Source organism: Cupressus sempervirens, chromosome 11 (genome assembly GCF_028749045.1).
Source record: "Cupressus sempervirens isolate cs-2001-9-10 chromosome 11, ASM2874904v1, whole genome shotgun sequence".
NCBI lineage: Eukaryota > Viridiplantae > Streptophyta > Pinopsida > Cupressales > Cupressaceae > Cupressus > Cupressus sempervirens.
In genome coordinates, this window is record NC_143128.1 from 483,691,446 (window position 1) to 483,699,165 (window position 7,720).

Sequence of the window (7,720 nt, forward strand, 5' to 3'; positions counted from 1 at the left end):
AAGCATGGTATCCCTCTGCATAGCGTCACAATCATCTTTAGTAGTTTCGTAAGGGGGGGAGCAAACATTGTCATTGATATCCTCCATTTTCGTTTGATCCTCCTTTCGACCCTCGACATAGTCCTTAGTATAAGCAGAGTCCTTCCTTTTTTCTTCCTCTATCCCCTTAATAGGAGAAGTAGTAATAGCCGTATGGTCCTCCTTATTCTTCTCAACAGGATTCCCAACAGTGTTATCTGCCACTTTATTACCCCCACTAGAAATAACTTGGTTGCCCTCATTATTAGATTTACTCTGTTCAAAGTTACTTTCACTATTTTTTTCCTCTTTTCCTTTTTCATTATTATCTTTAGTCTCTGGATACCCATCCAAATTAGAACTTAACTCTCCATTTTCAATATCATCCTCATGTATCCAATTGCATGTTAGAGATCTTGGTTAATTATATTGACTTCTCTTCTAGTCTATTGGCCAAAACTCTTTTGTCTTCTTCAGTCATGGCTTTGTCTTCCATGGCTTTTTTCTTTTGTTCAATCACCTCACATACCAGTATGGCTTCTGATTTTTGTTCTAGCTTGAATTTTTTTGGTTTCCTCAGCTTGGATTCTATTATTTTCCATTAGATCTACAACTGTTGCATCAAATTCATTTGAGTTACCATCATCAAATAGCTTGGTAGTGTCTATCTCTTTATATAGTGTGTCATTCTCTACAATAGCAATGTCTTTCCTTCTCTTCAAGTATTTCTTTAGTTCCTTTCTTGCTTCATTCAATTGATGTAGTATGATATGTATTTCAATCTCCTAGTTTTTAATAGTCTTTCCCAACTTGTATACTTCTATTTTAAGATCTTTCCTCAAAGTTTCAAAGCTTCTCATTTGGAGAACAAGGCTTTGGTACCAATTTTTGGAGTTATAATATGAAAGGTAAACTTTTGAGAGGCGGAGGTGGGATGAATCAATAGTTAAAACTTGAAACCATAAAACTTTCACCACACATCCATCTCATGCATTCAATAGATAAACTAAAATAGCATGTAAAGAATGTACATCTAAATCATGTAAACATGTAAGCAATCACACACATAACACCATATATGATTACCCAAAAACCCTCCAAGTGAGAAGGTAAAATTGGGGTGGGGATGACACCCACAAATATTCACTATTGTAGTTGTAAAGTGTATCCAATTAAGGTTACAATATTTTGAACATGAATCATGATCTACCCTAGGTCTACCCTATTTTATTCTTACAAAGACTATTAGGTCTCACCTTATTAGAGGATTTCAACACCCTATTAGAGGTGTGCCTTGCTAGAGGACTTCAGCTTACAACTAAGCAAGCACCTTGTTAAAAGATTTCATACAGCCTGCTAGGACTACTCTATTAAGAGATTTAACTAAAATCACTGGTTAGAATATCTCATCATAGATCCTATGATTCACACTTGCTTACCTAATAACAAATCACTTCTAAACACTTATCGTCTAGATCATTCCCAATTAGATGTCTCAATGTTGTATCCTCTTCTCTATCCTCTATTCTTAACTAACTAATTCTATAATTCTCTCTTACTTCATAATTTATAAATCTCCACAGATGCTCTACAAACTATCCTCTTCACTCCTTCAATTCCTTAAACACTCATTAATACTTTAGGTTTGCATCCTTCTTAAGAAGACTAGGAGACTCAGGGTTAGGTATGAATCTACGACTAAGATTCATCCATTTTGCCACTTAAAGCTTTCCATTTTTTTGATTGGTTACATGTAATTGCACAAGGAATCCAAATACAGATTCATCCTTATCTCCAAAATATCAAAATTTATCTTTAAGTTGGCTCAAAAATGGTTTACATAATTCTTTGTGCCATTACAAACAAATATGTCAAAACAGTGTCACTTGGAATACGAAGTCCCTGATGCTCAACATGCACTATATTTTTTCTATGACTTGGCACCTACACTACTCAGCATCCACTATTTAATTGACTCTTGAGTCACTCAACGTGGTCTATTTGTTTGGCACTTGAGTGACTTGGCACTCATTGCAACTCAACATGGTCTAATATTTACATGTTGTGCTTAGCATGTATTACTAGTTCAGTATGAACTAAGTAAATGTTTTAAGTGTGTTGATGCTCACTTGTCAAAACCAATCTAAGATTAACAACTATCCCTACAAATAATGCAATGTTAGGTCTACTATGTACTACATATTGTAATTTTCCAATCATAGACCTGCATAGTGTTTGATTCACCTCAGTTAAATCATCATTTTTTGACAACTTGTGTCCTATAACCATAGATGTACTTACTAGATTGGAATCCTCTAGTCTAAAAGTTTTCAATATTTTCTTGACATATTTTGACTAAGTGATGTATATACCATATTTCATCTGATATACTTGCAAACCCACAAAGAATTTGATCTTTCCAAACATAGACATTTCAAATTCTTTCTTCATTTCATTTGTAAAAGTCTTACATAAAGCTTCTTGACCTCCAAATATGATATCATCAACAAAAATTTCAGATAAAAAAATACCTTTTCCTTTCTTTATCTTCATGTACAAATTGTTGTTATCATTATTCCTTTCAAATCCAATCTTCACAAGATAGTTATGAAGTCTCTCATACCATGCTGTTGGTGCTTGTTTTAAACCATATAGAGCTTTTTGTAATCTACTTAGCATATTCTTATTAATATCATCAACAAAACCTTCTAGTTATTCTATGTAAACTTCTTCCTCTAATTTGTCATTTAGAAATGCAAATTTAACATCCATTTGATAAACTTTGAAACCTTTTGTATGTAGAATAAGCAAGTAGAATTCTTACTCCTTCCAATCTAGAAATAGGGGTAAATGTCTCTCCATAGTCAATTCCTTCTTCTTGTGCATATCCTCTATAAAATAATCTTTCCTTGTTTCTCATGACTTCAACATTTTCATCTAGTTTATGAATACCCACTTGGTGTTGATCACATTTTTGTCTTCTAGTCTAGGAACTAGAGTCCATGTTTTATTTTTCTCAATTTGTTCAATCTATTGCTCCATGGATTTACTCCAATCTACATCTTCTAAGGAATCTCTCACTAATTTAGGTTCTTTCATTCTCAATAAAAATGTATCATTTCTTAATATGTTTCTTGTCATTGGTCTAGCATCTTTATCTCCAATAATTTGTGTAGCAGGATAATGTCTCTTGATATATTTTGAGAATCTTAGTTCAACTTTAGTTTCCTCACTTTTCCTTTCAACTTTAGAGTCATTATATACAACTCTATCATGTAGCTCAACATCTCTTTCATGTACACTAATCTTAGAATCAGAATGTGCTTCAACTTCATTCTGTAACTTGACATCGGAATGTAGCTCAGTTCTTGAATACAACTTGACATTCATAATATGTGACTCAACAGTCACTAAAACTTGCTATTGTTTTGTATCATGATTTGCAATAGGTTCTTCAGTAGGCATACCTTCATAAGAGCATACAAATGATTTGTATTCTTCTAGTTCTTCCATAGGTTTAGCCTCATATACTTCTATATATTCATCAAAATACATTTGCACTTTCTACAATTTTGTTAGTGTTAGTATTTAAACACTTATAAGCTTTATTTCTTGTGGAATATCCTTGGAATATACCTTCTTCACTTTTTTCATCTAGTTTACCATTCTTGAAGTCTTTAAGAATGTAACATTTTCTTTCAAATACCTTAAAGTACTTTACATTGGGTGAGTATCCATACCATAGTTCAAAATGTGTTGAATGAGTACCTTTCTTGACTTGTACATGGTTCAAAGTATAGATAGTTGTACTTACAACTTCTCTCTGATATTTCAAAGCAACATTTTTCTCCATCATGAGTTTTTTAGAATACTCCATTATAGATATGTTCCTCCTTTTCGCTATTCCATTTTTTGGAGGGGTTCTAGGGGCCGATGTTTGTCTTTTGATTCCTCTATCATTACAAAATATCTCAAACTCATTTGATGTAAATTATCCTCCTCTGTTAGATCTCAAACATTTTAGACTTTTACATGTTTCCTTCTCAACTCTTGCTAAGTACCACTTAAACATTTGGAAAGTATTAGATTTCTATTTTAAAAACATAACTATCATCATTCTAGAATAGTCATAAAAAAGAAGCATAACGTACTTATCGCCTTTGTAGCTTTGCACTTCAATTGGTCCACACAAGTTAGTATGAAAAATCTCTAATATACCTTTAGAGGTATGAGTTTTATTTTTAAAACTTGACTTTGTCATTTTTCCTAACTGATATTGTTTGTACATTATATTATTAGGCCTCTTCAACTTAGGAAAATCTCTAACTTTTCTCATGTTACTGATACTAACCAAGTTATCAAAATTGACATGACATAACCTTTTCTGTGACATCCACACATCATCAAATTTTATAACTAGACAAGTCACATCCTCTATATCGACATAGAATAGATTACTCCTACTTTGATCACCCTTTCTAAACAATTTTCCATTTGTGTCGTATATCTTAGCAATCTTGTTTTCAACCTCAACTTTACATCACAAATTATTTATATGTGACACACTCAAGAGATTACAGTTAAGTCCTTCAACATAGTAAGAATTGTCACATAAAATCTTATCTATGAGTTTGATAGAAGCTTTTCCTTTTATCAAACATGGTGCATCATTACCAAATCTTGCACTATTTCCATCATAACAATTTCGGGTAACGAACTTACTTTTGTCTCCAATTATGTAATGTGAACACTCACTACCAATGATCCATCTATTATTCATGTTCACATAAGTCACAAGTGTAGTTGCCTCATCTTCATTAGATTTTTCCTTCATTGCAACATGCACCACTTCATCATGTTCATTAGATTCAGCAAGAATTTTTGTCTTTGTCTTCATAGTCCTTGTTGTCTTCATCTCTCCTACTCATGTACTTGTCACCACCTCTGTAGTTCTTCTCTAGACATCTAGTAGCACTATGAAAAAACTCATTACAATTGAAACAAATGATAGGTAATTTACCTTTGAACTTTTCTTTTCCTTCATGGAATCTTCTTGCCAGTAGTGTTCAAGTTGTTCTACATCCTCCTCATCTATATCATTGTCACTGGACACATAATTTATCTTTTTCTTCTTCTTCTTCTCATCAGGTTCCTTCAATAACACCTTAGCTTTGAAATCATATTCAAGTTTTTCAATTTTTTAATTATCAAAGTTAGATAGCTCAAAAGCAATGATTCTAGCTACCAGACCTTCAAGTGATAGATTATTCCCTGGTATACATCTTAGTTCTTGAATTACAAAAACTCTAATAGCATATATGGGAAATAGTATTTTTAAAAATTTTCTTAGTACAATATCATCATCTATTTTACCATTAGCTCCTCTTATTGCATTAACAAATTCTTCTATACTTGCAAGATATTGAGAAATATTTCACCTTCTTTCATTCTCATATCATCAAACTTACCTCTGAGACTTTCAACTTTAGCTCTTAGAACATTAGTGTATCCTCCATAGATGGTAGTTAAGGAATCCCACATTTTCTTTTCACTGTCAAGACCTTTAATATCATTGAATTTGGCATAGCTTAGAGCAGAGGCAATCTCAAGCATTGCCTAGTTATGTTCTTTCTTCCTTTTCATATCCTCAATAGTTGGGGCTCTAGCAGGATCAACATGCTTAGTAGTAATGGTAGATTGTGCATGATCTCCAAGTCATCCAAGGTGTAGCTTCATCAAACTTTACCATGCAAGAAAATTATTTCTATTAAGCTTGGGTACTTCTCTTTCTAACATCCTAATCTTTGTGCTTCTAGTACCTTCTCACTAGTCCTCTTAAGAAAATGGCTCTGATGCTAGTTTTTGGAATACTTTAGAATAACTAAGAGGGGAGTATGAATTATTTATCCAAGTTCCAAATATATAAATAAAAATTTTTACAACTTAGTGAACCCATAAAAATTTTATCTTCATGCATGCATCCATAAAATTATGCAATTACTTAAAAACTTGTAGGATACTATTAAATCAACTTGCAAAAATATAAACATGAAACATAATAGATTCATCAACACACTTGACACAATGATTTATGTGGAAACCCAATTTGGGAAAATCCACTAGTAATATGCTACTCTTTTTCACTCTTCTGAAGTGATGCCCTATGAGAGGCCAAACCTATTAAAGGTTACAAAACACATTGTTAAATGTGACCCTATTCAAGGATTTCAATCACCCTATTAGGAGTAAGCATTGTTAGAGGACTTTAGACCATTCATTTGGAATGTCACCTAGTTAAAGGATTTACAAATGACCGTTGAGTCAACCTTAATCCAAAGAATTTACCCTAGACTAATACAATTATTAGAAAGTAACAATAAGGCTTGATCTGATAACAACTTACAACTCCATTTGTAGATTATAGAACTTTGTTTGAGTCCTCCATTCTACTTGGCATTCATACATTTTAGCTTTGATAGCTTGTTCACCCTTCAAGCATTCATACCCTTAAGCCTTCTTGCTTAACATGCCAATGTAGACTCTTCTCTTAGGTCACCTGATGAAGCAAAACCCTTGACTCCTTGTCTTCCTTAGGTTCTTGCCCATGATAACCTTTTCTTCTAACTAGCCATTCCTATAAATTGAAAATTAAGATCTTTTTCCACTCATTCTCCATTTTTCAATTTAGGGTTAGGACAAATTAGGTAGGATACAATGAATCTACCCCATATCTCATCTCTCTTCTAGAAACTTCTCCTTGAATCCTCTTTATATTCACTTAAAATGATTTATCTTGATTTTTGTGCCACCAACTCATCAATCTTATATTCCACTTGGTTCACACAATCCTTGAAAATGAACTTATCTACTTAGATTCATCAAATTCATGATCTTTCAAATAATGCAACCACTCATCATTATCTGGCTTCTGATGCTCGACACATGCTGCATTGCTTGACATCCTCTATAAAATTACTTTTCATGAACTAAGTTTACTGGTGCTCAGCATCAACTAAACTTTTCTTGGCATCCACTATTTTTCTTAGCATACACTAGAGTAAACATTTACTCGGCTCCAACTAATTTTTTGCTCATCTTGCATTGACTTTGCTTGACACCCACTATCCACTTGGTCAAGCTTGGCAGACAAACTTTGTTCAATTTGTTCTTCTAAAATTTCCTAGTGTAACCAACCTTTGTAACCTTAAGTAGATTATCAATACATCATATTATCACTGTTTGAACTAGTTCTTGTACTTTTTTACATAAACATAACTCAACCTCTGCTCTAGGTGCTATTGTTACATCTTTTGATCAAATCCTCTGCATCAATCAAATAAGTGATAATACTTAAATCAAATAAGTAGTTATCTTACTAGAAAATATTAAGTTTGACATCAGTGACAAAATAATGATTGAAGCATATTGATCATATTTGTATCAACCTATTCTCAACAATCTTCCCCTTTAATAATCTTCTTCAATCTATTCTCAACACTAGATTCTAATATGCATACATATAGTGTAATTTTCTTTGTTTCATTCTTAGCTTAATATGCATTTAATATAGATTAGTTGCATTCCCATATATCTTAAGAAAAATCATTTGTACTAGAGGTCTAGTTGCTAGCTTCTTGTTCTGAGAGAAATTGAAAAATCTATCTAGTTAGAAGGTGACAAGTCAACTTGTCGAATAGTTTCA